We start from the raw sequence: 11,708 nt of genomic DNA, 5'->3' as shown, positions 1-11,708 counted from the left end.
AAAAAGTCAAAATGTTAGTACAAGCCATTGACTTTGCAGCTGCAGAGCTCCATTGGATGTATTGGGGTTTTTGGGATTTGGTTTGGGCAGGTGTTATAAGGGGGAGATGGGTAGATGCAACCTTTAGTTTTACTTTTAAGCTTGAGTCTATCTGTGTCTCTCTTAACCCTAGTCAAACTAAGTCGACTGTCATTTTGTACCACTTGAGTCATTTTGTTATAAGGTTGCAATATAGGGTCAGGGTGAACAAAAATAATGTGCTGGAGGTTAGCGCTCTTAGAATAAACCTGGGAGTTATAAGGTGGAGTCTTTTTATTTTCTGTATTTATTTTACCATTATTAAATTCCCTAACCCTAATTTTAGGATATTGTGGAAGACTGTCAATTTTAGCAGTGGTATAGTCAAGGCATTGCTGAAATTGCTTGCTAGAAGGTGTAGAAGAAGTATCTTCATTTATAAATTGGGTAGGAAAGAATTGAAGATGCATTGCTTTGTAGCTATTCACTGTAGTTGTGTCAAACCTGAGTCATGTCAGCATGGTCATGTGTTTTTGAGTCTGTCTTTTGAGTCTGTCTTTTGAGTCTTGGGTTCATAAATGGGGATTTGGAGTTATAAGGTGGAGCTGGGTAGTTCTCACATCTGCTTTGAGTCACCAAAAGAGTCATTTCATTTCTGAAAATAAAATTGTTAAAAGGCTTATATTGTTTCATAAGCTTTACATAGAAAGAAATAGGTTTTTTATTTTTTGCAGATGCATAGGATTGGAGAAATTGGCATATATGTGTGGGTATGGTACATATATTCTTTTTACTAGAGTTATAAGGTGGGTCATTACTAGCCTCTTTCCTCCCTTGAAGATTTTTGTTGAGCTTATCCTTTCTCTTGGAGGTGAGATGGGGATAGGCAGGGTGAAACAGGCACCAGGGTTTGGTAGGAGAAGGCTTTCCCATTCATATTTGGTGTTTAGAGTGTTGTTTATGATCCTTGCTTATGTCTCAGGCTGCCATATAGGTCATTCACAACTTTTTAATGGCCTAACTGGTGTACATCAATCATTACACCTTATTGTCATAGGTTCTTGGTCTAGAGGTCACTTTGGTTACTTATTATGGATTATGATGCACAAAAAAGGGAATTATGGAGTAATAAGGGTGTTTTGGGTAGGTCTTTTAAACTGTTGGCATGGTCTTGAGTCTCTTTTGTTCATAATTAACTAGCTTATTTTTGTTCATAAGCTAGTAATGTTGTGTCTCTTTTTAAAAAATGGCCACAGTTATATAGGATTGGAGACATTGGTGCATATGTATGGGTTTAATACATATGTTCTTTTTAAAGGTGATATAAGGGGTGTCAATTTATGTCTCATTTTTTCCTTGTTGCAGATTGTTGAGCTTTTTCCATTCATTGGAGGTGAGATGGGAGTGCATATGGTAAAACAGGTCCCTATGGTTTTCAAAATATGGTGTGGAGGGCTGTTAATGAGCCATATGCAGGTCCCAGGCTGCCAAAATGTCTATTACCAACATCAAAATGGTAATAAGTGGGTCCTACACCAGTTCTGGGGCCCACAGTGTCTAGGTTCAGAGGTTTGTGTCTATTTTTATCTGGGTGGGCCCACACTGGGTTGGGAGTTGATGATGGATGAGCTAGGGTTTCTGCTGCTGCACCTAAAAACCCTAATTTTGAGAAGTTTGACTTACCCAGGTCAAACCTATGATCTGGAAGAACCCACTTATCATAATGTGCTGTTTCTATAGAGCAATGAGGTTATTTACAAGTTTTATTATTTTTATATGAGGATTAGGGTTTATGGGTTGACTCTGATGACTCTCTTAGGGTTTCTGGTGAATGTTGATTTTTTTAGTCAAAGGGTATTTTGGGGTCATGACTGGTGTTTCAAGTTGGTTTTGAGATTTATGATGATATTCAAGAGGAATTTTGGTATTTTCATGGTGTACTCTCTAAATGTTGACCAGATAGGAACCCTAGTCAAAGTTGCTAATTTTTTATATTTTGACTTTTTAAGTCAAAGAATTGATTGGGTTCTAAGATGGTACACCAAGTTATTTGTTCCCAGTATGATGATTTTCAAGTGGCAGGAGGTTCAATGGTTGTGTAATTTCCAAATTGTTGACCAGGTTGGACTTTCAGTCAATCCAGCTGACCAGAATATTTTAAGGAGGTATTTTAGGGTGCTAAGGTGTTTATACTTGATAGAGCCTGATATTCTGTTTAAATTCATGTCTAAAATGAGCAAAAGAAGGTTTTTGAAGTGTGCAGTTCATATCAATATAATCACAGCAGATTCTGAGGACTTCTGGATTAATTTTAATATGATCTGGCATTGGTTTAAGGTGATTTCTGTTAGGGTGCAACAACATAGCAGATTCAAGCATGGATTTATGGGTTTTGATTATTATTTCTAGGGTAAAAAGATTAAGGTTTTTAGATTTTGGATTGTGGTTAATGGTATTGTGAAAAGGCAGTTTCAAACGGCTATTTTTTTGAGTTTTTGGACTACAGGGACCAGTAGAGTAAATATGATGCAGATGCAGAAGTTTTTCATTCCGAGTCCCTTGCAGTTTCAAATTCATTGTATGGCTAGTCCTTTGCAGATTCAGAAGTGTTACATTTCAAGTCCTTTGAAATTTCAAATTCATTGCATGGCTAGTCCTTTGCTTGTTATCTTAGTTTGGTATTTTGTAATTGGTAATCCTTTAGACGTCCACTAATTTTTGTCATTTTGGTTCTTTGTAAGTGTTTTGGAGGTCACTAAAATCTCCCCTCGGGCATGCCCGTTGTAATTGTACATTCTTTTTCTCTTCTATTGGATTTTTCCGGGGCTAAGTCCCCTTATCTAAAAAAAAAAACCCTAAACCCTAAACCCAAAACCCTAAACCCCTAAGGAAAATCATTTGGGCAAAAATTTTCTCTTTCTTCCGTCTTTTTTCTCTCATTTGAACACTGACCGTTATTCAGTAATCAACGAATCCTCCTGCATATCTTGTTGATTCTTGCTCGTTTGAGCTTGGATTTTCCTGTTTTTCGTTCCTTCGATCATGAAGAAACCTGGTAACAAGCCTCCTGACCCCAAATTGTCTGTAAAATTGATAAACCCTAAAAAGCAGAAAAGTAGATCTACGGTGAGTACGTACAAGAAGGTTGAAATTGGAGCTGTTAATCCACCCCTGGATGTTAATCCAGTCTCTGGTGTAGCCAATCAACCTTCATTGAGCTCGGTTCAAGGTATTATTGCTGGTTTTGAAAACAAAACATCTGAAAATGAATCTGGTGTCGATGAACAGATGAAGACTATGGAAGAACTTGTTAAGGTCGATATTGTTAAGGATGATGTTGGTCCTGTTGGTGCTGCTAATCAGCCTGTGGTTTCTCTTAATGAATCTGTTATTCTTCCTCTCTCACAAGTTGAAGGTACTGTTTCATTAGCTGAAGTTATTGTCCCATTGAATTCTAGTGATGTTTTTATGTCTAATGATGATGGTAATGCTAGTACACCTGCTAGTGAGTTTGTTACTCCACCTGCTACTCTTTCTGAAGCCACTGGTTCTGGTATTACCTCTAAGTCCCTTAAAAGGAGAAAAAGGCATATTAATTCTGAACTGAATGTTAAGCACAAAAGAACAGGTGGTGTTGGTAGTGTTTTTAGCTCCCAATCAGGTTCTTTGCCTGCTGATGAGCTTGATGATTTGAGGGAACTTGAGTTTGTTAAGGTTAAGGGTGTAGATAGGCTTGTGACTCCTAGAACCAAAAAATTGTTAATGGCATTGAAAAAGAAGCATATTAGGGCAGGTGGAGTTGTTTCTCCTGCAGAGAAGATGAAGAATGGTAATGTGGTTAATGATGAATATAACAAGGTTATGAATGTGTTTGATCTTGGTTTTAAGCAGGGATTGACTCAAAAGAAGGATGATAATGTTGGTCAATCTAAGTCGGTGATTGAGAATGTTGCCTCTGGTTTTAAGGATTCTATTTCTATCTTGGGTCCTATCCCAAAGTTTAAGAAGTCTGAATTTGAATTAGAAAAGGTTGTTTCTGTTCCTTTCACTGGTGGTTCTGGTTTTACTTATCCTATGAATGTTGATAAGGCTAAGTCTTTTGCTTCTGCTGTTGGTGATGTTGACTTAGCTAAAATGGTTTATCACCCTCCTACTATTATGCCTGATGGTGAAGAGGTGGTTAAGTTAACTGGTGATTTTATGGCTAAGACTAGTAATGTGTATTCTAAGTCTTTATATGGCTACTTTGTTGGTGTAAAACTGAATTTTGCAGCTGTTAACTTCAATTTAAGGAGAATGTGGAGGGTGTTTGGGATTAAGGATATTTCTGTTAATACTTCAGGGTATTACTTCTTTAGGTTTGAATCTGAAGAAGGCTTGCTTAAAGTGATTGAATCAGGTCCTTGGTTGGTTGAGAATGTGCCTTTGTTTCTTAAAAGATAGGAAACAGGGTTGTGTTTAGAGAAGCCTGAGCCTGTTTCTATTCCACTATGGGTTTCTCTAATTGATCTTCCAATTGAATTGTTGAATGGTGGTAATATTCGTGAGATTATTAGCAGAATTGGTAAACCTATTGCTATGGATAGGGTTACTAAAGAAAGGTGTGTGAATCAAGTTGGAAGGGCAGGTTATGCTAGGGTGTTGGTTGAGGCAAATGCTATCAAAGGTTTGCCTGATACTGTGAAGGCTATGTACCCTTCAGATGGTAAGAATGATGGTAAGGTGGTGAATATTAAGGTTGGTTATCAATTGAAGCCATCTAGATGTAGTCATTGCAAGGTTTTTGGGCATACTTTTGAGCATTGTGATGTTAGACCTCTATCTGAAGAAGAATCAACTGCTAAGAAATTGAAAGAAGAGGAAGAGAAGAAGAAAGAATTAGAAAAGAGTATGAAGGTTAATGAAGGGTGGAAGTATGTGGGAAGAAATAATAGAGTTATTAAAGATGTTGGTGGTGCTTCTGTTGTCAAACCTCCTCCTATTTTCAATAGGAATATCTCTGGTCCTAGAAATGCAGCAGGGGTTAAACCTGGTGGTGGTGGTCAAAATCAAGGTTATGGGGGCCTAACAAGAAATTATAACAGAAGTAATCAGAGGCAATGGTATGATGGAAGTAATCAGAAGAAGGAGGAATGGACCTAATGCTAATACTGATATTGTTATTAAGAAAAGTCAGCCTAGTCAACAAGTTCCTAAAAATCAAAATGTTGGTCAAAGTAGTAAGGATGGGTAATTAAAGCAAGGGGATAAGGGAAAGAGTATTGTTGGTGAAGGTAATAAGAAAAAGGTGGATTCTAATAATGGGATTGAGACAAGTAATCCATATTCAGTTTTAGGTGATACTGATGGTAATGACAATGACATGGATGAGGATGTTTTTGATGAAGAATGGCAATTGTGGGACACTCAAAAAGCTCTGTTACTATCTATGGTTAATAAGAACTTAATGCCTGGTGTAGCTACAATTGCCTTTTAGAATCATATTGAGATTAGGTTTTTCAAAGCTCAATGTGAAATTGCTGGTATTGAGTCTGGAATTGCCTCTGAAGATGAAGAAGATGTTGAGTCTGAAGATGATGAGACTGCAACATTTGTTAATGAGGATGTGTTAAAAGGTGGTGTGTCAGGGCAGGGTCATCATGTTGCTGATGTTACTAAACCTGTTTCCAATGTTTAAGCTATTATGTTGGAATGTGAGGGGGCTGAATGAAGTCTCCAAGCAAAAAGATGTTAGAAGGGTTATTAGAGATAGTAATTGTGTGATTTGTGGTCTTGTTGAAACTAAGGTCCTCACTAAAAACTTGCCTAAAACTGTTCAAAAGGTTTTAGGTAATTGGCAATGGGGTGATAACTGTAGTGACCCGAACTTTTCCATGTTTATATATATTAATTGAGATTGATGTTTACATGATTAAATGTTTCCAACATGTTAAGTAATCAAACTTGTTAAGACTTGATTAATTGAAATAGGTTTCATATAGACAATTGACCACCCAAGTTGACCGGTGATTCACGAACGTTAAAACTTGTAAAAAAAAAAAAAACTATATGATGACATATATATGGTTATATATATAGTTAACATGATATTATGATAAGTAAACATATCATTAATTATATTAACAATGAACTACATATGTAAAAACAAGACTACTAACTTAATGATTTTGAAACGAGACATATATGTAACGTTTATCGTTGTAACGACATTTAATGTATATATATCATATTAAGAGATATTCGTACATCATAATATCATGATAATATAATAATTTAAAATCTCTTTTGATATTATAAACATTGGGTTAACAACATTTAACAAGATCGTTAACCTAAAGGTTTCAAAACAACACTTACATGTAACGACTAACGATGACTTAACGACTCAGTTAAAATGTATATACATGTAGTGTTTTAATATGTATTTATACACTTTTGAAAGACTTCAATACACTTATCAAAATACTTCTACTTAACAAAAATGCTTACAATTACATTCTCGTTCAGTTTCATCAACAATTCTACTCGTATGCACCCGTATTCGTACTCGTACAATACACAGCTTTTAGATGTATGTACTATTGGTATATACACTCCAATGATCAGCTCTTAGCAGCCCATGTGAGTCACCTAACACATGTGGGAACCATCATTTGGCAACTAGCATGAAATATCTCATAAGATTACAAAAATATGAGTAATCATTCATGACTTATTTACATGAAAACAAAATTACATATCCTTTATATCTAATCCATACACCAACGACCAAAAACACCTACAAACACTTTCATTCTTCAATTTTCTTCATCTAATTGAACTCTCTCAAGTTCTATCTTCAAGTTCTAAGTGTTCTTCATAAATTCCAAAAGTTCTAGTTTCATAAAATCAAGAATACTTTCAAGTTTGCTAGCTCACTTCCAATCTTGTAAGGTGATCATCCAACCTCAAGAAATCTTTGTTTCTTACAGTAGGTTATCATTCTAATACAAGGTAATAATCATATTCAAACTTTGGTTCAATTTCTATAACTATAACAATCTTATTTCAAGTGATGATCTTACTTGAACTTGTTTTCGTGTCATGATTTTGCTTCAAGAACTTTGAGCCATCCAAGGATCCATTGAAGCTAGATCCATTTTTCTCTTTTCCAGTAGGTTCATCCAAGGAACTTAAGGTAGTAATGATATTCATAACATCATTCGATTCATACATATAAAGCTATCTTATTCGAAGGTTTAAACTTGTAATCACTAGAACATAGTTTAGTTAATTCTAAACTTGTTCGCAAACAAAAGTTAATCCTTCTAACTTGACTTTTAAAATCAACTAAACACATGTTCTATATCTATATGATATGCTAACTTAATGATTTAAAACCTGGAAACACGAAAAACACCGTAAAACCGGATTTACGCCGTCGTAGTAACACCGCGGGCTGTTTTGGGTTAGTTAATTAAAAACTATGATAAACTTTGATTTAAAAGTTGTTATTCTGAGAAAATGATTTTTATTATGAACATGGAACTATATCCAAAAATTATGGTTAAACTCAAAGTGGAAGTATGTTTTCTAAAATGGTCATCTAGACGTCGTTTTTTCGACTGAAATGACTACCTTTACAAAAACGACTTGTAACTTATTTTTCCGACTAGAAACCTATATTTTTTTTGTTTAGATTCATAAAATAGAGTTCAATATGAAACCATAGCAATTTGATTCACTCAAAACGGATTTAAAATGAAGAAGTTATGGGTAAAACAAGATTGGATAATTTTTCTCATTTTAGCTACGTGAAAATTGGTAACAAATCTATTCCAACCATAACTTAATCAACTTGTATTATATATTATGTAATCTTGAGATACCATAGACACGTATACAATGTTTCGACCTATCATGTCGACACATCTATATATATTTCGGAACAACCATAGACACTCTATATGTGAATGTTGGAGTTAGCTATACAGGGTTGAGGTTGATTCCAAAATATATATAGTTTGAGTTGTGATCAATACTGAGATACGTATACACTGGGTCGTGGATTGATTCAAGATAATATTTATCGATTTATTTCTGTACATCTAACTGTGGACAACTAGTTGTAGGTTACTAACGAGGACAGCTGACTTAATAAACTTAAAACATCAAAATATATTAAAAGTGTTGTAAATATATTTTGAACATACTTTGATATATATGTATATATTGTTATAGGTTCGTGAATCAACCAGTGGCCAAGTCTTACTTCCCGACGAAGTAAAAATCTGTGAAAGTGAGTTATAGTCCCACTTTTAAAATCTAATATTTTTGGGATGAGAATACATGCAGGTTTTATAAATGATTTACAAAATAGACACAAGTACGTGAAACTACATTCTATGGTTGAATTATCGAAATCGAATATGCCCCTTTTTATTAAGTCTGGTAATCTAAGAATTAGGGAACAGACACCCTAATTGACGCGAATCCTAAAGATAGATCTATTGGGCCTAACAAACCCCATCCAAAGTACCGGATGCTTTAGTACTTCGAAATTTATATCATATCCGAAGGGTGTCCCGGAATGATGGGGATATTCTTATATATGCATCTTGTTATTGTCGGTTACCAGGTGTTCACCATATGAATGATTTGTATCTCTATGTATGGGATGTGTATTGAAATATGAAATCTTGTGGTCTATTGTTACGATTTGATATATATAGGTTAAACCTATAACTCACCAACATTTTTGTTGACGTTTTAAGCATGTTTATTCTCAGGTGATTATTAAGAGCTTCCGCTGTCGCATACTTAAATAAGGACAAGATTTGGAGTCCATGCTTGTATGATATTGTGTAAAAACTGCATTCAAGAAACTTATTTTGTTGTAACATATTTGTATTGTAAACCATTATGTAATGGTCGTGTGTAAACAGGATATTTTAGATTATCATTATTTGATAATCTACGTAAAGCTTTTTAAACCTTTATTGATGAAATAAAGGTTATGGTTTGTTTAAAAATGAATGCAGTCTTTGAAAAACATCTCATATAGAGGTCAAAACCTCGCAACGAAATCAATTAATATGGAACGTTTTTAATCAATAAGAACGGGACATTTCAGTTGGTATCCGAGCGTTGGTCTTAGAGAACCAGAATTTTGCATTAGTGTGTCTTATCGAGTTTGTTAGGATGCATTAGTGAGTCTGGACTTCGACCGTGTTTACTTGAAAAATGATTGCTTAACAAATTTTGTTGGAAACTATATATTTTTAACATGTGAATATTATGTGATATATTAATCTCTTAACGCGTTTGATATTATGTGATAGATGTCTACCTCTAGAACAAGTCCCATTGACTCACCTAATAATAATGAAGAGTCAAATGTAAATTGGAATGATTCGTGGACTGATTCACAAGTTCCCGAAGAGGAACCGGAAGAAGAGTCGGAACCGGAAGAAGAATCGGAACCGGAAGAAGAATCGGAACCGGATGAAGAAATAGAACCGGTGGGGGAAATAATAAAACGGTTAAGTAAAAGAAAATCCTCAACCAACCGACCAAGGTTAATTATGGTCAATGGTGTTTCCGCCAAGGAAGCAAAATATTGGGAGGATTACCAATTCTCCGATGAATCGGATTCCGACGAGAATTCCGATGATGTTATAGAAATTACCCCAACTGAATTTAAAAAGGCAAAAGAAAATAATAAGGGAAAGGGCATAAAAATAGAGAAATCTAATTCCAACCCCGATGAACTTTATATGTATCGTCAACGCCCGAAGTCCTTAAGTTGTAACAATGACCCGGGAACCTCTAAACCACCAGGTTTTTCTAAACCAATGTGGACAACGACGGCTCGTATTAGGGGAACATCATATATCCCTAGAAACTTGGCAAAACGAACCAAAACCGAAGAAGAAGAAACGAGCGAGTCGGAATAAGATAGTTGTATTCGTGTGGTGTAATATATGTGATATAGTGTTCTTATGCTTTATGATATATGTAAAAAATTGCTTGTATTAATAAGTATTTTTTTTATGAATCTAACTCTTGTCTATTTTACAGTTTAAAAACACAAAATGGATAGACAACCCAATATTTTAAGAGACCTACCCGGAGACATGATTGATGAAATCTTGTCTAGAGTCGGCCAGAATTCCTCGGCACAACTATTTAAGGCGAGATCAGTTTGTAAGACATTCGAAGAACGTTCCAAGAATGTCTTGGTTTATAAGAGACTTTCGTTTGAAAGATGGGGGATATCACATTGGGAAACTCATAAGTTACGATGTGTTTACTTTGACGCATATATTGCGGGGAACCCAAATGCTATTTTACGCAACGGGTTAAGAAATTATTTTGACTCAATATATCCAAATATTGGACTTCGTGATTTAGAAAAAGCGGCTAACATGCAACATAAAGAAGCATGTTATGCTTACGGATTAGTAATGTTCGCTTCTCACCAAAGTGAGAACAAGAACATCGTGCTACAACTATTAAACAAAACGTTTCCACAAGTGACGGAGTCGGTAATTGGGGTAAGAAATGAGGTTTTTAGATTATTACGGGACTGTTGGACATTACGTAACCCTCGTCCCTTTGACGACGCTACAACACGCTGTCTTATCAATGGCCATAACGGTTATGTTGCACAAGACCAAGGATGGGAAGTAGTCCTAGTAAAACCAGAATGCATGACTTGTTTCTGGACGTATGAATTACGTGTCTTTATTGCCTTTGCTGAACGACTTGTGTACTAGCTAGAATTATCTTCACAACTATCTTGTATCAAAGTTATTGTGTGCTATATTTCATGCTTTATGTAAAATAAGCGGTATTGTAAGTTTGTAAAATATTGTATAAAAGTTTGAACGCGAAATATTATTATAATCAGTTTTTCATATAGAATTGTAGTAGTTGAATTGTATATTAGCTACTAAGTATGAACTTAACGGGTAGGTACTACCCGAATTTAAACTTATAAAACGCTAATATGAAGAAAAAGCTTTTATAAATGAGTTCATATTATGCTACGAAATACTATTAACTACTCTTAATATTCTGTATGATTAACTTGTTCCATTTAACTATTTTGAAGGAAATGGCACCGACTACTCGACACACCGTGAATATAAATGAAGAGGAATTCCGTACTTTTCTAGCTTCAAACATAGCCGCAGTACAGGCTGCGCTACATACCAACAATAACCTTGGATCTAGCAGTACAGGAAATCGTGTAGGATGCACGTACAAAGAATTCACTGCCTGCAAACCTTTGGAATTTGATGGAACCGAAGGACCGATCGGATTGAAACGGTGGACCGAGAAGGTCGAATCGGTGTTTGCCATAAGTAAGTGTACTGAAGAGGACAAAGTAAAGTACGCTACGCATACCTTCACAGGTTCTGCGTTAACATGGTGGAATACCTATCTAGAGCAAGTGGGACAAGACGATGCGTACGCACTACCGTGGTCAGCATTCAAGCACTTGATGAACGAGAAGTACCGTCCCAGAACCGAGGTCAATAAGCTCAAGACAGAACTTAGAGGGTTACGAACCCAAGGATTTGATATTACCACGTACGAAAGACGATTCACAGAATTGTGCCTATTGTGTCCGGGAGCATTCGAAGATGAGGAAGAGAAGATCGACGCGTTTGTGAAAGGATTACCGGAAAGAATCCAAGAAGATA

This window comes from Rutidosis leptorrhynchoides, chromosome 7 (genome assembly GCF_046630445.1).
Source record: "Rutidosis leptorrhynchoides isolate AG116_Rl617_1_P2 chromosome 7, CSIRO_AGI_Rlap_v1, whole genome shotgun sequence".
Lineage (NCBI taxonomy): Eukaryota > Viridiplantae > Streptophyta > Magnoliopsida > Asterales > Asteraceae > Rutidosis > Rutidosis leptorrhynchoides.
This window is presented reverse-complemented; position numbering follows the sequence as displayed.